Raw genomic sequence first — 17039 nt, forward strand, 5'->3', positions numbered from 1 at the left:
TGAGGAACCAGAAAAACCGGAAGTTGTTCAGGGCAGGACGGCCTAGTGCACTTCCGGTAGCCGGGCGAGTCTACTGGTTGTGTGGCCTGTCAACTGGACGGCCAGAACGACGGCGTCCTGCCGTCGTTCTGGTTCGAAGACATTTGCGAAGCAGGTAGTGAGATTGCCGAAACTGCCAACGGAAGAATCTGCTGAAATTTTACCATAACAGACCTTTCGAGAAGGTGTCCTACTGGATGACAAAAAACTGCCTACTAGAGTAATTTCAGCACACAAAGACAAGGTTTAAAGTGTCAAAGCAAAATACTGCCTCAAGGGGTCTACGCTAGGCATCGCGAAAGCAGATTTCTTCTTGCTTATGGCTTAAGTTACCATAAGAGATTGCAGTAAAAGAAGCTGCCGCTACAGGCATCGCGATAACCTGAACAGATATACAACTTTCCACTGCTACAAAACAGAATGAAGATCCTGGAAGTGTGTGTTCGGAACTTTATTCTAAGCTATCTAGGTGACGGAAAAGGGATTATGCAATGGAGAGCCCAAGAAAAAGAGGCCGTTTTTGATCAGGGGACTAGAAATGCCGCGAGATTTCAGGTACACTAGAGCCACAAGCCTTTCACAAGGACTTGGAGCCTACACTACTTCAGGTAGGGTAGGCAACGCAAGCTTAAAACAGGCGTCCAGATGGTGGTCGACGTTAGCGCTTCAGGGAGATTGCGACAGCCTTGGCCTAGACATGCTTTCTTTACGAGTGGCCACCGATTCTTGCAGAAACTCAGCCTGTCTGTCTACTCTTGTATCTAAAGTCAATAAAAGCTCGGAATGACCTAAAGAACGGCCCTGAGCTGCAAAAATCTCTTCAAGCCCAGAAATGTACTATAGGAAATTATGTGATCCAGAAGAGCCTTTCTTTCGGGATGAGAGCGCTGTATTTCAAGTTTTTTGGCCAGTTCTTCTGGAAAAACAGAACAAAAACATGATATGCAGAAACCAGCGCCTTCCTACGGCATGACAACTTTGATGACTTTGGTACTTTGTTTCGTTTATTCCCTTGAAGAGATATTTGTGTTAGTGCTGTGGCATTGTCTTAAAATTCAGTAGATGTAGTTAAAAAGGACTGTAAAGAGACAGGGCCTAGAGTGTAATTTTTCTTTTGATTCTGAGAATGTGGAAGTGTGTGCGGCTTGGCCCCAGAAACTTTCTTTGAGGAGGTAGTGTTGTGAAGCGACGGAGGACAAAATTGAATGTATACGGTCAATCCCTAGAGGTTGCGGTGTGAAAAATCATCGCTATCATCACAATGCCAAGAAAACGGAAGAGGAAGGCATTCAGGGTAGGACGGCCTAGCGCACTCCCGGTTGCCGGGTGAGTCTACTGGTTCTATGGCCTTCCGACGGTACTACCGGAACCACGGTGTCCTGCGGCTATCGGCCTGGCCTGACAACCAGGTACCAGATCCCCATCATCTAAAACCGCCGTGGTTTCACAACCATGCTACCGCTTTCTGTATCCGCCACTGGTCTTAACCGCTTCCCTGACTGTACAATGCCGATACGTTCTTCATGCCTTAACTGCCTTCCGTTCCTTGCATCTGGCACCACAGCCAGAAGTTCAATCTGTAAGACTGAACGACCCCTCATTTGCTTTATTGAATTTAATTGAAACTCTTTCATTTCGGCATCATTTTCGAGAACGAAACCGTTCAGCGTGTCGCATAAATCTTCTTGCATTCAGAATTACAGAACCCCGTGTTGGAATGTCTGAGCTGTTCTTCACTGTACGTCGTCCGAGTCCTATAACCTTATAACATCGCACACAGTTAGATATGATCACGCTTCCTACAGCGGAAGTTAACATGGCATATTGCACCATGTAGGCTACGGGCTACAATCGCTTACTCTGGAATGAAATAAATCACAGAAAAGCACACGCAGCCTTACTGTATTGAAATGAAAGTAAAAATTCAGGATACGGTGTTTGTCACTCCGAAGTTCACATACCCTATTCGGTTTCATCAACGTCGCTAGTTGTTAGCGCATAGGCCGGCACTATCCGTAACCTATATCGCTTGTTTGTCTAGATCAGATCGGCTGCGACTCTTTCGTTGTTTTGAAGAATTTTTTCACGTTCCCTGCTACTTCTGAATAAATTGAGAGTCCGGAACGCTGTTCTATGTTCTCTTGGAATCATCTGCAGCCCTCCAACAATTTCGCTTTAAAATATTTTTAGACCACTGTTGATATTTCACCGTCCTAATGGTTCCGACTCGCATGGAGGAATCAGTTGCGAAAGCAAACTGTCTTGTTATGTTAGGCGCACGTGCATGGCGCGGACGGGTTCATTTGTCAATGGCTTGTGAGCACTCCAAGCTGCCCTAGATTGTTGGGTTCAAATTCTCGGCGTGCCTATTCATGAGACCGGCGGCGCGACGCGTTGAAGTCACAGTTTTACCTCAATGGTTCCGCATATAGAAATGATTCCCCGAATACATTATAAACATAACAAAATGCTGCGTTTATAAAGTCAAAAACAATTGGCTGACAACTATGATAGTACCGATTGTAATATTTGTGCAGGCGAGAAACGGCAGTTTTCAGGATGACAACACACACCTGCTGAGTCTCACGAAGTGATCGCCACATCAGTGAACGCAACAAGGCGCGCAACATGCGTTGACATTGTCTCGTGGCATGTCCCCGCATGGGAAGATCTCTGGCGCCTTTCACCACACTTTTAGTAAGTTGCATTCCTGCTCGCTATATTTTCGGTGGCCACATCGTTCTCTGGGTTATCTCGTAGCGCGTCGCCGCCAGAGAGAATGTCTCACGCCATCTCGAGATTCGGCCCTCAGGCTCACGCTTTCGCCAGTTCTTTCTCCTCCGCTTTCCAGGTCGTTTTATCTCTTTTCCTTCGTTTTCCCGTTCGTGTGCTGGGTTAAAACCGAGGAAGAAAGCACCGTGAAACTGTAGCAGCGTGTGCTTATGTGCTGCGCACTTTAAAAGACCAGAACACAAGCACAAGCAGTGACTAAGAACTCAGAATGTCTTTCTTGTACTCGACGATATAAAGGGAAAACTACAGTGTCTTCAAATATACTTCAGAGAAGAAAATATTGAAATTAAAACGCAACGAAATGCCCCAAATGCAAGTACAGCTGCCTAGTCACTCTACTCTTCTCTTTATATTGTCTGATGCAACAAAGGTGGATAAGTTGTTAGTCATTGCTCATGTTGGTGCTCTCCTTTCTGTGTCTTATTTAGCGCTGATGTGTCATATTACGCAAACACAACCAGCCGAAGTTCAAGCTTTAGTAATAACTAAAATGCAGGGGAGTCCGAAATAACGTGTTTAAAGCAGAAGTGATGAGCTTGTGCTGCAACGAAAACCTCGGATGTAGTTATTTTGCTGACTTTTGATACCATAGTGTGCACCTGCAACGAAACCGTATTTTAAACTTGTGTATATTGTAAGTTTAACCTCTCCGTACCAACCGTACCTGTTGATTATGGTGATGATTATAGGCTGTATGACCCGAGGAGCCAGTATTAAAATGTTTTCAGTCGTTCCTCTTTAACAAAGGACGACTAAGGCTTCGAAAACATATCTTTTTTTATTATTCTATCGCAACGTCAACACGACGTACAAAGAATGTGCGTTAATTTGGTGTACTAGCCAAACATATCGCTTCTAATTTTTCAAAGTAGTTTTTGCCAGTGTCTCTGCTTCATCGAAATGAAAAGATGCTTCAGTAATTGCGAAGTATTGTGCTTTTACTGTGACCTTTCTAGAACACTTCGAACTAGTTGGCAGGTACTTTACATGCTCCGACGACCTTGCTAATGTCGTATTGGGGTTTGATTCAGCAATATGAATCGTAAAAACCCCGTTTTATGAGTGTAAATGTCTATGCTTATAATGGCCGTTTTTCTGCAAATTTGTGGTTCTCAGCAAATCGTCGGTCCGTCCATCCATCGTAAAGTAACGCCAGGTTTTTTTGTTCTTTCCCAACAGCCACCCAATTATTGCAAACGTTGAACAAGTAAGCTGCACAGAAAAGAACAAAAATGGCGGCGAATATACCGGCTCCTACGATTCAGGTTGCAAAAACAGGTTCACTTGGACACTTGAAATTGGAATAAGGAGTCCTTTCGCTCTGGTTTATAACTTCACCGGTCCCATGATTGCAGTAGGTGGAAAACGACAAGATCGCCATAAAACATATGTTATAGATTTCAACAATACAACTAAAATAAATATCAGCGGTGGAAAAAAGGCCAAGAAGGTTCAAAAGTGGTACAAATTCAGCAACGTAAGTTTTTGTGTGCAATATGTTGTGCCTTCATTTGGCCTTATTATGTTATAATGCCTACGCGTGGCGATTAGCTATACCTGCTGTCAAAGGTGCAAGTATTGGCAACCTTTCGCAAAATGCCACTTACAAGTACGACGCAATTTTTTTATAAAAAAATGAACTGCAAGAAAATAGAACCTCTCCTGCACAAGAGGCAGGAAAGCTAACTGCAAGATGGTTTGAATTTTACGTGTAATGCCCCGCAAACATAGTCATAACCAAACCACCAAACTTTAAATATAGCAAATAAAACAAATGCATATAATTGCGGCCACATCGCAAATTAAAGAACGTTTACCTCATCAAAACAGTCTGCAATGGTATGTTGTCTTGACGCGCAGGGGAGTAACTGCACTAATCCTTTATAACGCATTTTCAGTCCGAAATGTTTTATGGGCAACTTACTAAGGCCAATTATTTTTGATTAAAATTGTCGTTAGGTGATAAGTTTGACGTGAAAACAAAAAAATGGTACAGCCAGAAAAATAAATGTACAGTTGCCTACCACAAACAAAATAGACCCGAAATTCAGTGACAGTGCTTTGCGCCTGCTCAGCAATCGTTCATGTATCGGTGTGTCGGGATCAGCGAATGCCTTGATAATAGATATCCTTGACGAATAAATTACCAGAACGGAACCATGTGTGCACAACTTTGATTCACTCGTGTTTTGTAAGGACCCTACTCTTGTGGAGTTTTAGGTGATGACACGATCCCCCAAATAACATCAAGATGACGACTTCCATGTGACCGTCATGAATGTGGCAATATTTCCCGTAAGGAGGTTGTCGTAGCGCCGACATAAAATTATCTAAATCGACCATGTTCAGACTACATTATAAGGAACTGCAGATATAAAAGCACAGCAAATCGTGCCCTTTTTGTGATACGCGACACTAACGGCTGCCTTTTACAAGGCAAACTGCATGGGCTATTTAATGTGACCTCAGCTTCTTAGAAAGCAGGGACTACACAGGAGGACAATACGAGAACGACGATACAAAGTGCTACAACAAACGCATTTATAATTTGAGACACAACATGCGCAACTATGCAGTTCCTGTATATAAATCTTCCCTAGGGGAGATTTGCGTGCCCTTCCGCTAACTTCAGTTCTAACGTCATGCGGGAAAGCCACCCGTAAAGCGTGTAGGAGACGCCCCCGGTGGCCCGAGCCCGTGGCAGCGTCTATGAGGAGTCGGCGCATGCATGTTCCAGCATCTGAAGGACAGCGCGATGGCGCGACGACCGGTATATAAGGCCTCTTATCAGCTGAACAGCAGCCAATCACTTGAGCAGAACTCAATAAAAGCAGTGTCTTGTGCGCAGCACTGAAAGCGGGATTTGGTGTCGAAAGATGGAACCCGCGGCATGTGGCAATCAGACGCAGAACTCTTGCTCTACGCAATATACAGAAACTGTAGCACACTAGAGCCATCCTTTAGATAAAACACACACACAACACACACTTGTGTACATACATTTATATATTGTCACGGGACATACAGGTAGGAAAAACCCCACAGCGCCATTATACAAACCTGCGACGACGACGACGAAGAATGGGCTGGCGGACCCTGCACTGGCTGTCTGATCGGCGCCATGAAAATAGTGTAAATATATTGTTCACCTTCCTCCTTGTTCGCCTCATCTGCTCTGCCACAACGTTACATTTGGTAGAGAGTGCGGGTTCGTCCTCCTCGTCCTGGTCCCAACTTCGCACCTCAACGGCATCGTCGGACTGATCGAGGGTTCGTGAACCGCGTCGGGCAGCCCCAGCCCCACCGCTACAAGTACTCGACGACGCCCCACAGCACCGTGTCTCCAGCCCCTGGTGAGCCTGTCCAGAGCCGCCAAGACCAGACGTGTGACCAGACGATGACGATGTGACCCCAGCCCTGTGGTCCGAAGTGGTTACAAGCCCTCACCCGTTCATCGTTGCTTTGCGGACGTCCCTGCTGCAAGACATTGCTCAACAAAACCCATCACTTACATCCGTGTTGGCAAGAGCATCTTCACTGTATATTCTCATCACATCGTTCATCTTCACAGAGCTCATCATCCTGCTGCGGCCTCGACCAGGACCGTCGCCTTCAAGGACAGGGTTATGTTACCCCATCAAAGACGACTAAGACGGCAGAGGCGTGTAGCGGAGCGCACGAGCATCTGCGACGACGAGTAAGTTGGGTGGGACACGCTGTTTGGCTTGCATTTTGCCGAATTGGTTATCAGCATCAAAATTTTCACCGGGCAGCAGCGTCGACCGCCGGGACCCCCCAGCGCAATTACACAGACAAGCGACGAGGACGACGAAAAAAGTGCTGGCGAACCCTGCGCTGGCTGGCTGATCGCCGCCATGTAAATAGTGTAAATATATTGTTCACCTTCCACATTGTTTGTCTCATCTGCTCTTCCAATTCAAAGTGTGTCTTTCAATCTTTATTTTTATGCCGCACGGGTTTTCTCATTCAAATAAGCAGACGGTTTCACCCTAACGTCACTAGCCCAGAATATTCTTCTTTGATCTACAATATTTTGGATGTGAATCAACGGTTCTAGAAACACACGCGTCGAAGATAACAGCATGCAGAGCAGACGCCGCGGCATTCGACTGTCGACGTTCGCCTACGCACGTCACTTTTTTCACTGCTGTCTCGCCACCTGTGTATTCTTTGAGTTGTTAGCGGACCACAAGTTCGCTCCAATAAACTCGTTTTTTTAAGACAACTGCGTCATCTGGTTGGGGTGCGGGGTACGCACTCTTCATGCTCCCTACAACCTCTAGAAGCCGCCAAGCCATTCCAATAAGAGCCAGCCTCCGCCTGAATGGTTCACCACCCTTGAAGAAAGGTTAACCACCCAAAGAAGAAAGACGTCACAACCAGCACCATGGTCAACCAAGCCCATCCTCCCGTCGTTCTGCAGCAACCTCGGAAGCCCCCATCATTCAGAGGATCCCCTGGTGAAGACCCAGAAGAGTGGCTGGAGAAGCTGGAGCGCGTCTGAAGTTTCAACCGATGGGATGATGAAGAAACTCTGAGGCAAGTATGTTTCTACCTTAAAGACTCGGCTCAAGAACGGCTTGAGAATCACGAGACCTCGCTAACATCATGGAGCATGTTCACATCTGAATTTTTGAACACATTCACAACTCTCGTACGAAAAGAACGATGCGAAGTGTTGTTGTAGACGCGAATCCAATATACTAACGAAGGTGCTCTGGTGTTCGTTGAGGAGATGCAGATGCTGTTCCGACGAGCTGACCCCAAAATGGCAGAAGAGAAGAAAGTGCGCTTTCTGATGCAAGGAGTTAAACAAGAGCTCTTCTCTGAACTCATTCGCAACCCGCCCAAAACCATCGCTGAGTTCATGACAGACGGTTCGATGATTGAGAGGACCCTGGACATGCGTTCGAGGCAACACTTTCACCACTAGTTTCCAGCTCACCCGAAGGGAACTAAAAGCAGCAACTTCTGGAGGTAAAGTTGCACGACCGCGGAAAAATGAAAACCCTCCAAGACGCAGCGACTCGCTGAAGACCATGCCCTCAGCCCGACGGCCCGATCTAACCATGACGTGACTCACCAAAAGGACGACAGCAAAATGGCGCGACGCGTGTCCGACATGACCGCACCTGCTGCTGCGTATACGACGAAGACGCCAACGCATAGTGGTCGACCCGCAACACGTACAACCAGAGATACGACGCCACGACGCACCCAGTACTCGAGGTAGGCGGCGTCTGACGTTCAGACGTAAATCGACGGCTTTGATGTAGTTGTCGTCAGATACATGGGAGCTGACTACTCAGTAATGAGCGGATCATTCGCGTCTGAGCTGAAGAAAGTTACGACCAGGTGGGACGGTCCGCACATACGCACCGCAGGAGGCCACCTTGTGACGCCAAGTGGAACGTGCACATCGTGCGTCACCATAGACGCCACAGCGTACCCTGTGGCGTTCGTCATTTTGCCTAACTGCTCCCGCGGCGTAATTCTCGTTATGGACTTTTTGACGGCCAATGGTGCAATAATTGGCCTACAGGCCAAGTCTATAACATTTTTCTCCGATCACTGCATGACGCCGAAACCGAACCCCGAGCAGCGTGCTGCTATAAGGATCGCCGACGATCAGTTACCCTGCCACTTCGTGCAAGCTCGATGATTAGCGTCTAACATGAAGATGCGGTTCCTCACGTTGACGCAGTCGTATAGAGTGATCAAAGGCTGCTTCTCGGCCACGGCGTCTTTATCGCAAGAGGCATTGCACGCTTTAAGCAACGCCAATTTCACGTTTTGGCCACCAATTTCACCGACGAGTACCAGCATATGAACAAAGGCGCTGAAATTGCTTTCCTCGAGGAAACGCAAGAAGCAAGTGACGTGATCGCGGTTGCCGAATTTGAACGGGCACACGAGGATAGCTTCAAACTTACGAATCCCTTCGACATGAATCCGGTGTTACCGCAAGCAGAACGGAACAAATTATTGGGTTTGGTGCGTCGCTACAGCGAGTGTTTATCGTCGAACTCAAAACTACGTCCGACAGCTGTAGCGGAGCACCGAATAATAACTGAAGATGGAGCCCGACCTACCAGACAGTCACCGTACCGCCTCTCTTCACACGAGCGGGAAGCCATCCGGACTCAAGTCGATGACATGCTCAGCGACGACATTTTACAGCCATCGAAAGGACCCTGGGCTGCGCTGGTCGTACTGGTGAAGGAAGAAGACGGCACAATAAGGTTTTTCGTTGACTAATGAAGACTGAACAAAATCACCAAAAACGACGTGTACCCCCTGCCACTAATCGACGACGCCCTCGACCACCTCTGCCATGCGAAGTACTTCTGATCGATGGATCTGAAACCGGCTACTGGCAAATTAAGCGGACGAGAGAGATCGAGAGAAGACCGCATTTATAATCCCGGATGGTCTATACGAGTTCAAGGTGATGCCGTTTTGTGTGTGCACGGCGCCAGCAACGTTTCAGGGTCATAGACACTGTGCTAGCTGGTCTGAAGTGGCACACCTGCCTCGTATACCTCAACGACGTTGCGGTATTCGGCCGAACCTTCGACGAACACCTTGCAAGGCTGGAGTCTGTACTCGAGGCCATTCGTACGTCGGGGTTAACCCTGAACCCCAAAAAGTGCCGTTTCGCGTACGAGCAGCTACGTTTTTGGGCCACGTCGTCCACGCCACGGGAGTCCTACCTGACCCGGCAAGAACTTCAGCCATCGCGAACTTCTCCACTCCCAAAAACAAGAAGGGCGTGCGAAGATTCCTCGGACTGTGCACATACTACTGGCGCTTCGTCGCAAACGTCACACGCATTGCCGAGCCACTCACACGCTTGACGAAAGATAGCACCTCTTGTAGCAGGAAAAGCGACCAAGAAAAAGCATTCTGCGAGCTGCAAAACGCCTTTATAGCCCGCCCGTGCTCCCTCTATACGACGAAGACGCCGAAACGGAAATAAACTCGGACGCCAGTGGTATAGGCTTGGGTGCCGTCCTGATCCAAACGCAAAGCGGTTGCGAAAAAGTAATCGCCTATGCCAGCCGTTGTCTCGCTTTTATATGGGCGATTTCGAAATTTCGCCCATAGTAGACCATTCAGGGCTGGACAGACTACCATGCGCTGTGCTGGATAACCAATTTGAAGGACCCTCAGGCCGTCTTGGGCGGTGGAGCTCGCGTCTGCAAGAGTTCGACGTTACAATCATCTATAATACCGGCAGGAAACACTCCGATGCCGACTGCCTGTCCCGCGCTCCCGTCGAGCCACCACAACAAGACCCTGATGAAGACCGCGCGCTCTTCGGAATCGTGACACAGAGCGACCTAGCCGCCCAGCAACGTGCCGACCCCGACTTACACGTCATAATCAACTACCTGGAAGGATGCAACATCGCCGTGTGTAGAACCTTCAAACGCAGCTTAGAAGCATTAAGCCTGAAAAACTCCGTTCTCGTGAAGAATAATTTCAGCCCCGGAAGGAAAACGAATTATCTTCTTGTCATCCCCGCTGACCTTCGTGCCGAAATTTTGGAACCGTGCCACGACGACCCGTCTTCCGGACATCTCAGCAGAGCCCGCACAATTGGAAAAATCAAGGCAAAGTACTACTGGCCCCGCCTTACATCCGACGTCCCACACTACACCCGGAGCTGCCGTGACTGCCAGCGACGAAAACCGCCACCGAGGAGATGCGCAGTAGCCGATCGCTGTCCCATCGAGGGCCTTTTAACAAATTGTGATGGACCTTCTGGCCCCGTTCCCTACATTTCGAGCCGGGAACAAGTGGATTGTCTAAGCGACTGACTACATGTGACGCTACGCAGAGACCACCGCTGTTCCGAGGTGGACTGCACAAGAAGTCGCAAAGTTCTTTATAAGCCAAGTTGTTCTGCGACATAGAGCCCCGAAAGGCCTAATAACGGGCTGCAGAACGGCGTTTATGGGTCTGATAAAAGGAATAACACAGCAACACGGATCACCCAAAAACGACGGAGTACCACCCCCAAACGAACGGACTAACAGAATGTCTGAGCAAGACAATCGCAGGACATGCTGCCAATGTACGTCGACGTTAAGCATAAGACTTGGGACGAAGTGCTCCCGTATGTCACGTTTGCGTACAGCACGGCTATCCAGGAAACTACGCAGATGACGCCGTTCGAGCTTGTCTACGGAAGACGGCCGACTAAAATGCTTGACTCCATGCTTCTGCACGTATAAGATTACGACCTCAACCCCAACGTCCAAGGATACCTTTAGCGTGCGGAGGAGGCCCGCCAGCGCGCTCGAGTTTGTACAACGGACCAGCACTTGGTGGATGTCGGGCGCTACAACCTCCGACGGCAAGACAACGAGTACCACCCCAGGGAACCTGTTTGCGTTTGGACTCCCATCCGACGACGCGGACTTAGTGAGAACCTTCTGCGATGGTATTTCGGACCCTACCAGATTCTACGACATGTCGGCCAACTTACCTATGATGTGATCCCCTATGGTGATTCCGGAACATCACGACGACGCACGCCGCCCGACGTCGTTCACGTGGTTCGCTTGAAGCCTTAGTATGCCAGATGACGGATTTTTTTGTTGTTTCTTCGGACTGTCTTGTTTTAGCATCGGGTCGATGCATTGTTAGAGGGGGTTTTCCACGACCATGTATGGGTTTGTTGAGTGATTGCTTTTTTACTTCCGAGCAACGCCCGGCTCTGTTATCTGTGACCCAAGCCAAGCGCGTCTTCCATTCTTTATTTTTATGCCGCACGGGCTATCTCTTCAGAAAAGACAACTCTTTCGCGCTAACATCACTAGCCCAGAATAATTTTCTTTGATCTGCAATGTCCTCGATGTAAATCGCCGGTTCCAGAAACACTCGCGCCGAAAGATAAAAGCCTGCAGAGCAGACGCCATGGTAACGACTCTCGCCGCTCGCCTACGAACGTCACTTTTTTAAATGCGAATGCATTTATTAGTCGGGGGTTGTCGTGCATTGGCCGGCGTCCGCGCACAGGTGTTATCTCTCCGCGCCCTAGCAACAGCTGTAGCGCGCCTAGCAACCGGAGCAGGTGGTAGCTCGGGCGGGAGTAGCGGAGGGCAAGGGGAGAGGAGGAGCGCGCTCGGCGTGTGAGGGCGCTCGCAGCGCGGAGCTCGGGCGGAGAGAGAGAGAGAGAGAGCTCGCGGGCTGGCCTGTTTCCGCGTACCCCTCTCCGCTCGCTGCGCTCGGAAATATATATAAATGCAGTGGAGCGCGCGCCTCTTTCCGTGACTGACTGGCGCCTTGATAGCGATGGAAGTCGGTGAAGTCGAATCCCTCGCGGCAACGGCATCGCCAGCAAGAAGTGTAACACAATCCAACCTGAGCATTACACCTCTCGCTGGCAGTGACGTCACTGCAGTTGCTTCAACGTCATCATCGGTTGGAGGAGAAGACAAGTCTGCGAAGCGAAGAGCGCTGATGAATGAATAAATGGTGACGTTCACACTCTCGTCTTTCTTCATTAAGTACGCCATTAATAATAATTACGCGCAGCGAACTCATCGGTGCACCCAATGCATTCGCATTTCCGCACGAAATCCTTCGGGGAGGTGGGGGGATTTTTTAATGCTGTTTTGCCATCTGTGTATTCTTCGAGTTGTTAGGGGAGCACAAGTTCGCTCCAATAAACTCGTTTTCTTTGAAGACAACTACGTCCTCTTTGACTTCGCGACAATATATATATATATATATATATATATATAAATATATATATGTATATGTATATATATGTGGTGTGTATATATATTGTCAGGTTCGGTGACAGTTAAAAAATAATAAATAGAAGAAGAAACTTTGGAAACGAGACTGTGTTTATGTGCTATCCAAAACCCATATAAATACACACTATGGACAGAGAAACTAAACGGCAGTGGGGAACCGAAGTATAGATGGGCACTCCGATAATGCGGTAAAGGACACACTAAGAAGATCAACAACCGATAAACAGTCAGAGCCTGGGACAGAACGGCAGGGACACAGTAAGGGTTCACTGCGGGAACGGGGTCATCCTACGTCTCGTCGCGGTGGCGCAGTCGTAATACTTTGGTGTTAAAAGGTCGAGGTGGCGTGTGGTGCCCGGGGCGGCAGCGCGCGCACAGAGCTCCCGTTGCACCGTTGTGGCGAACGCAGCTCTCTTGGGGCGTCGCTGTCTCCTTCCGACGCACGGTGACACGACTTTCTCGCGGTGGTGAAGTTCTGGAGGTTGCAGTTGAGGAGGACCTCTTGGGGCACGGCACGGGTATGGTCGCCCGAACGCCGCACATCCCGGTCTCGCTCCACACTACGGCTCCTTTGCTGTTCTTCCCACCGAGATTGCCTCCTCCCGCCGGCCTCTGTCCCTGGCCTCTTGCGATTGGCTCGCCCGTGAGTGCAGGATAGCTGCCCCGCCAAGACGACGGCGATGATGGTGTCTCGACTGACACGTTTTAAGGAGCACCTTTAACACTTTGAGGAGCGCCTGCCCTATCATCGCCCGCGTTGGGCCTCCGAGCCTCGACTAACAGAAGAAACGGACACCCATGACCAAGCGTCTCTCCCGGCCGGCCTGCCCCCCTGTCCCCCGTGCCCACCGTGCCTGCCGTGTCCACAACGTCCGCTCCGTCCCACGCCTTCCCGAGCCCCGCCCGTCCCAGAACGCCGCTACATGACACGGCTGGCCACGAAGGCGGCGTCGCAACCAAGCCGGGAGGCTGAGAATTGACTTGCAGTGGAGACAGGTACGGCTCGCCCTGATCATGCATGGTCCCCCTCTTTTTCGTCAATTAGGAAATTAATCGACAAGCGTGTTCACTTTGATTTGCATTCTGCTCACTTGGAAACATACGTCAACCAGAACGCCGCACCAAAAGGCCTTCGTCCAGCCTGCACACCCTCGATGTGCACATTTATTCCGGAGGAAATCACTAAATGGGAGAAAGTGCTGTCCGATGCGTCCGTGGGTCTTACGGAGATTGTTTCGCAGCACAGCCGAAGACGGGCGACGGAGCTTCTAGATGCCGAAATTCTAGAGAGGTCGCAATCGAATCTATCCGACTTAGAATGCAAGGAACTTAAAAACTTTCAGACGACAAAGAGGAAAGAAATATCACAACAAAAGATCAAGAAATTGGAACGCGATAACATTTCCCCCCAGTTCCACCAACCCATCTCGTAGGCGTCACCCCAGGTCCCGATGTTATATCTCGCCCCGTGAACGCACAACAAATGAACGTGGTAAATCTGTCAAGCAAAACATTATCCCCGGCTCAAGAAAAACTTCTCTCAAAAGGTTTGACATTTTGCCCAGCCTCCGGAAATTCCAATGAGTTCCAACTATATCAGGATCTGGACACATTCGCACGTAATCTGCGCCTCCGGGAATACTTCCATGACCGCCCCAACGCAAAAACACAACTGCCTGGTGCGTCAAACAAATCCTGGACACCAAAAGACCGACGAGACTAGCACTTAGATATGTATATAGCGGCTGTACAGAAGGATGCAATCCGGGCATATGCACAGCACCAACCCGGGCGCAACAACCTGTCCGTAGAATAGCGAGCAGCTTTAAATTCCCTTCAAGCGGACACCCGCATAATTATCAAACCAGCGTACAAGGGGGAGCCATTGTTATACTTGACAGGTCTGAATACTTGGAAGAGGGAATGCGACAATTAAGCGACAGACAATTCTATAATGAGCTACCAAATGACCCCACACAATTCTATGAAAGTGAAATTCACAACACCCTCGAATCTCTTGTCACGGAAGGTAATATTACTGCCGCGATGGTTTAAATTATGTCACCGGAACATCCTGTCCCTGGTCTATTTTACTTGCTACCTAAAATACATAAGAGCAACCACCCGGGCAGACCCATTGTATCCAGTAACGGGACGGTGACAGAAAAAATTTCAAGTTTCATTATTCACATAATCAAGGACACCCCCCCCCCCTACGTTCCCGTCCTACATCAAAGATACCAGCCATTTTCTACAGAAAATTGCTGGTATCGTCAACTCCCCAGGGTGTTTTCTGGTGACGCTGGACGTCTGTTCATTGTACACAAATATTCCCCACTCGGAAGGCATCGCAGCGACCGTGGCCGCATTTACTGGCTTAAACAACCCATCAATAGACATAGAGAGCGAAACTCTCGCAACGCTTCTAACCAGTGTACTAAATTATAACCACTTCGAATTCAATGAAAAGCACTTCCTTCAGATCAATGGCACGGCGACGGGAACCAAGATGGCTCCAAATTACGCCCATTATTTTATGGCATCATTGGAAACTCCTTTCATTGAGAAGCAAGGAAAGAAACCACTGTTTTACAGGCGTTTTCTAGATGACATATTCATGATATGGAACGACGACAAAGCGAGCCTTCCCGACCTTATTTCAAAATTTAACTGCTTCCATCAATCAATCAACGAGGGTGCTGCTTTGGGCCTGTTGGTATGACATGACGAAATCTTGAAGCGCTAGGACACGGGACAAGCGAGTGGGACAACACAAGGCGCTACTCGGATTTCAAGATTCTGCATATCCTGGCTCCGTGTCCCACCGATGGGTTGACTCCTCCGAAGAGCAAGCGTACGTCCCAGGGAAGGATGCGTGTTCGTAAGCAGTATGAGTACGTCCGCGCTCTGCATTCAGCAGCGACGATGAGCGAGACAACAGTGGAAGGGTTGTGAATATTACGTAGAAATGGGCCCGTTGTAGTAGAAATATAGTTCACGAGGGTGCTGCTTACGAACACGCATCCTTCCCTGGGACGTACGCTTGCTCTTCGGAGGAGTCAACCCATCGGTGGGACACGGAGCCAGGATATGCAGAATCTTGAAATCCGAGTAGCGCCTTGTGTTGTCCCACTCGCTTGTCCCTGTGTCCTAGCGCTTCAAGATTTCGTCATGTCATACCAACAGGCCCAAAGCAGCACCCTCGTGAACTATATTTCTACTACAACGGGCCCATTTCTACGTAATATTCACAACCCTTCCACTGTTGTCTCGCTCATCGTCGCTGCTGAATGCAGAGCGCGGACGTACTCGTACTGCTTACGAACACGCATCCTTCCCTGGGACCTACGCTTGCTCTTCGGAGGAGTCAACCCATCGGTGGGACACGGAGCCAGGATATGCAGAATCTTGAAATCCGAGTAGCGCCTTGTGTTGTCCCACTCGCTTGTCCCTGTGTCCTAGCGCTTCAAGATTTCGTCATGTCATACCAACAGGCCCAAAGCAGCACCCTCGTGAACTATATTTCTACTACAACGGGCCCATTTCTACGTAATGTTCACAACCCTTCCACTGTTGTCTCGCTCATCGTCGCTGCTGAATGCAGAGCGCGGACGTACTCGTACTGCTTACGAACACGCATCCTTCCCTGGGACGTACGCTTGCTCTTCGGAGGAGTCAACCCATCGGTGGGACACGGAGCCAGGATATGCAGAATCTTGAAATCCGAGTAGCGCCTTGTGTTGTCCCACTCGCTTGTCCCTGTGTCCTAGCGCTTCAAGATTTCGTCAATCAATCAAGTTCACCCACGACATATCTCAAGATACTATCAACTTTTTGGATGTAACCCTTCAGGTACATGGCAACTTCCTCGCGACCACCGTCTACAAAAAACCCACGGATCGCCAACAGTACCTGCATTTTGACAGCAACCACAAACGACATTGCAAAGTTGGAATACAATACTCGCAGGCATGCAGATGCCGCCGAATCTGTTCTGATGTCCAAGAATTTGACAGAAACTCGCAAAATCTAAAGAACATCATTCTGAATCAAAATTACCCAGAAAATATATTTGATGATGCAATCAACCGGGCCCGCCAAACAGACCGCCAGTCAGCATTGTCAAAAGCCAATTCACAAAAAAAGGAAACACCCCAGACCAACCTGATATTAACATACGGTGCGAACATGCCACGAGTAAACAACATACTGAGCAAGCATTTCAACATGATCAGACTAAGTGAGCACCTGTCAGCTATCTTCCCCGAACCACCCCGTGTAATGTATCGTAAAGACAAGAACTTAAGAGATATGCTTGTTAAGGCTAAAATTGGGATCACGAAACAACACTCAGGCTGCCGCCCATGCGGGAAAACGCGCTGCAAAATCTGTCCCCTCATCACTCCAACCGAC

At 49.0% G+C, this 17039-nt stretch overlaps 1 long non-coding RNA gene across 1 annotated transcript in view; it reads left to right on the forward strand.

The window, feature by feature from the left end:
* Nucleotides 1-4303, forward strand: part of LOC144166536 (uncharacterized) — a 96721-nt gene extending 92418 nt beyond the window's left edge. Inside the window, exon 5 of the long non-coding RNA XR_013321698.1 lies at nt 4012-4303. This is a non-coding gene — a long non-coding RNA (uncharacterized LOC144166536). The remainder of the gene's footprint in view (nt 1-4011) is intronic.
* The last annotated feature ends 12736 nt before the right edge of the window (nt 4304-17039 follow it).

This window comes from Haemaphysalis longicornis, unplaced genomic scaffold, assembly GCF_048455015.1.
Source record: "Haemaphysalis longicornis isolate Haplotype H1 unplaced genomic scaffold, Haemaphysalis longicornis Haplotype H1 scaffold_18, whole genome shotgun sequence".
NCBI lineage: Eukaryota > Metazoa > Arthropoda > Arachnida > Ixodida > Ixodidae > Haemaphysalis > Haemaphysalis longicornis.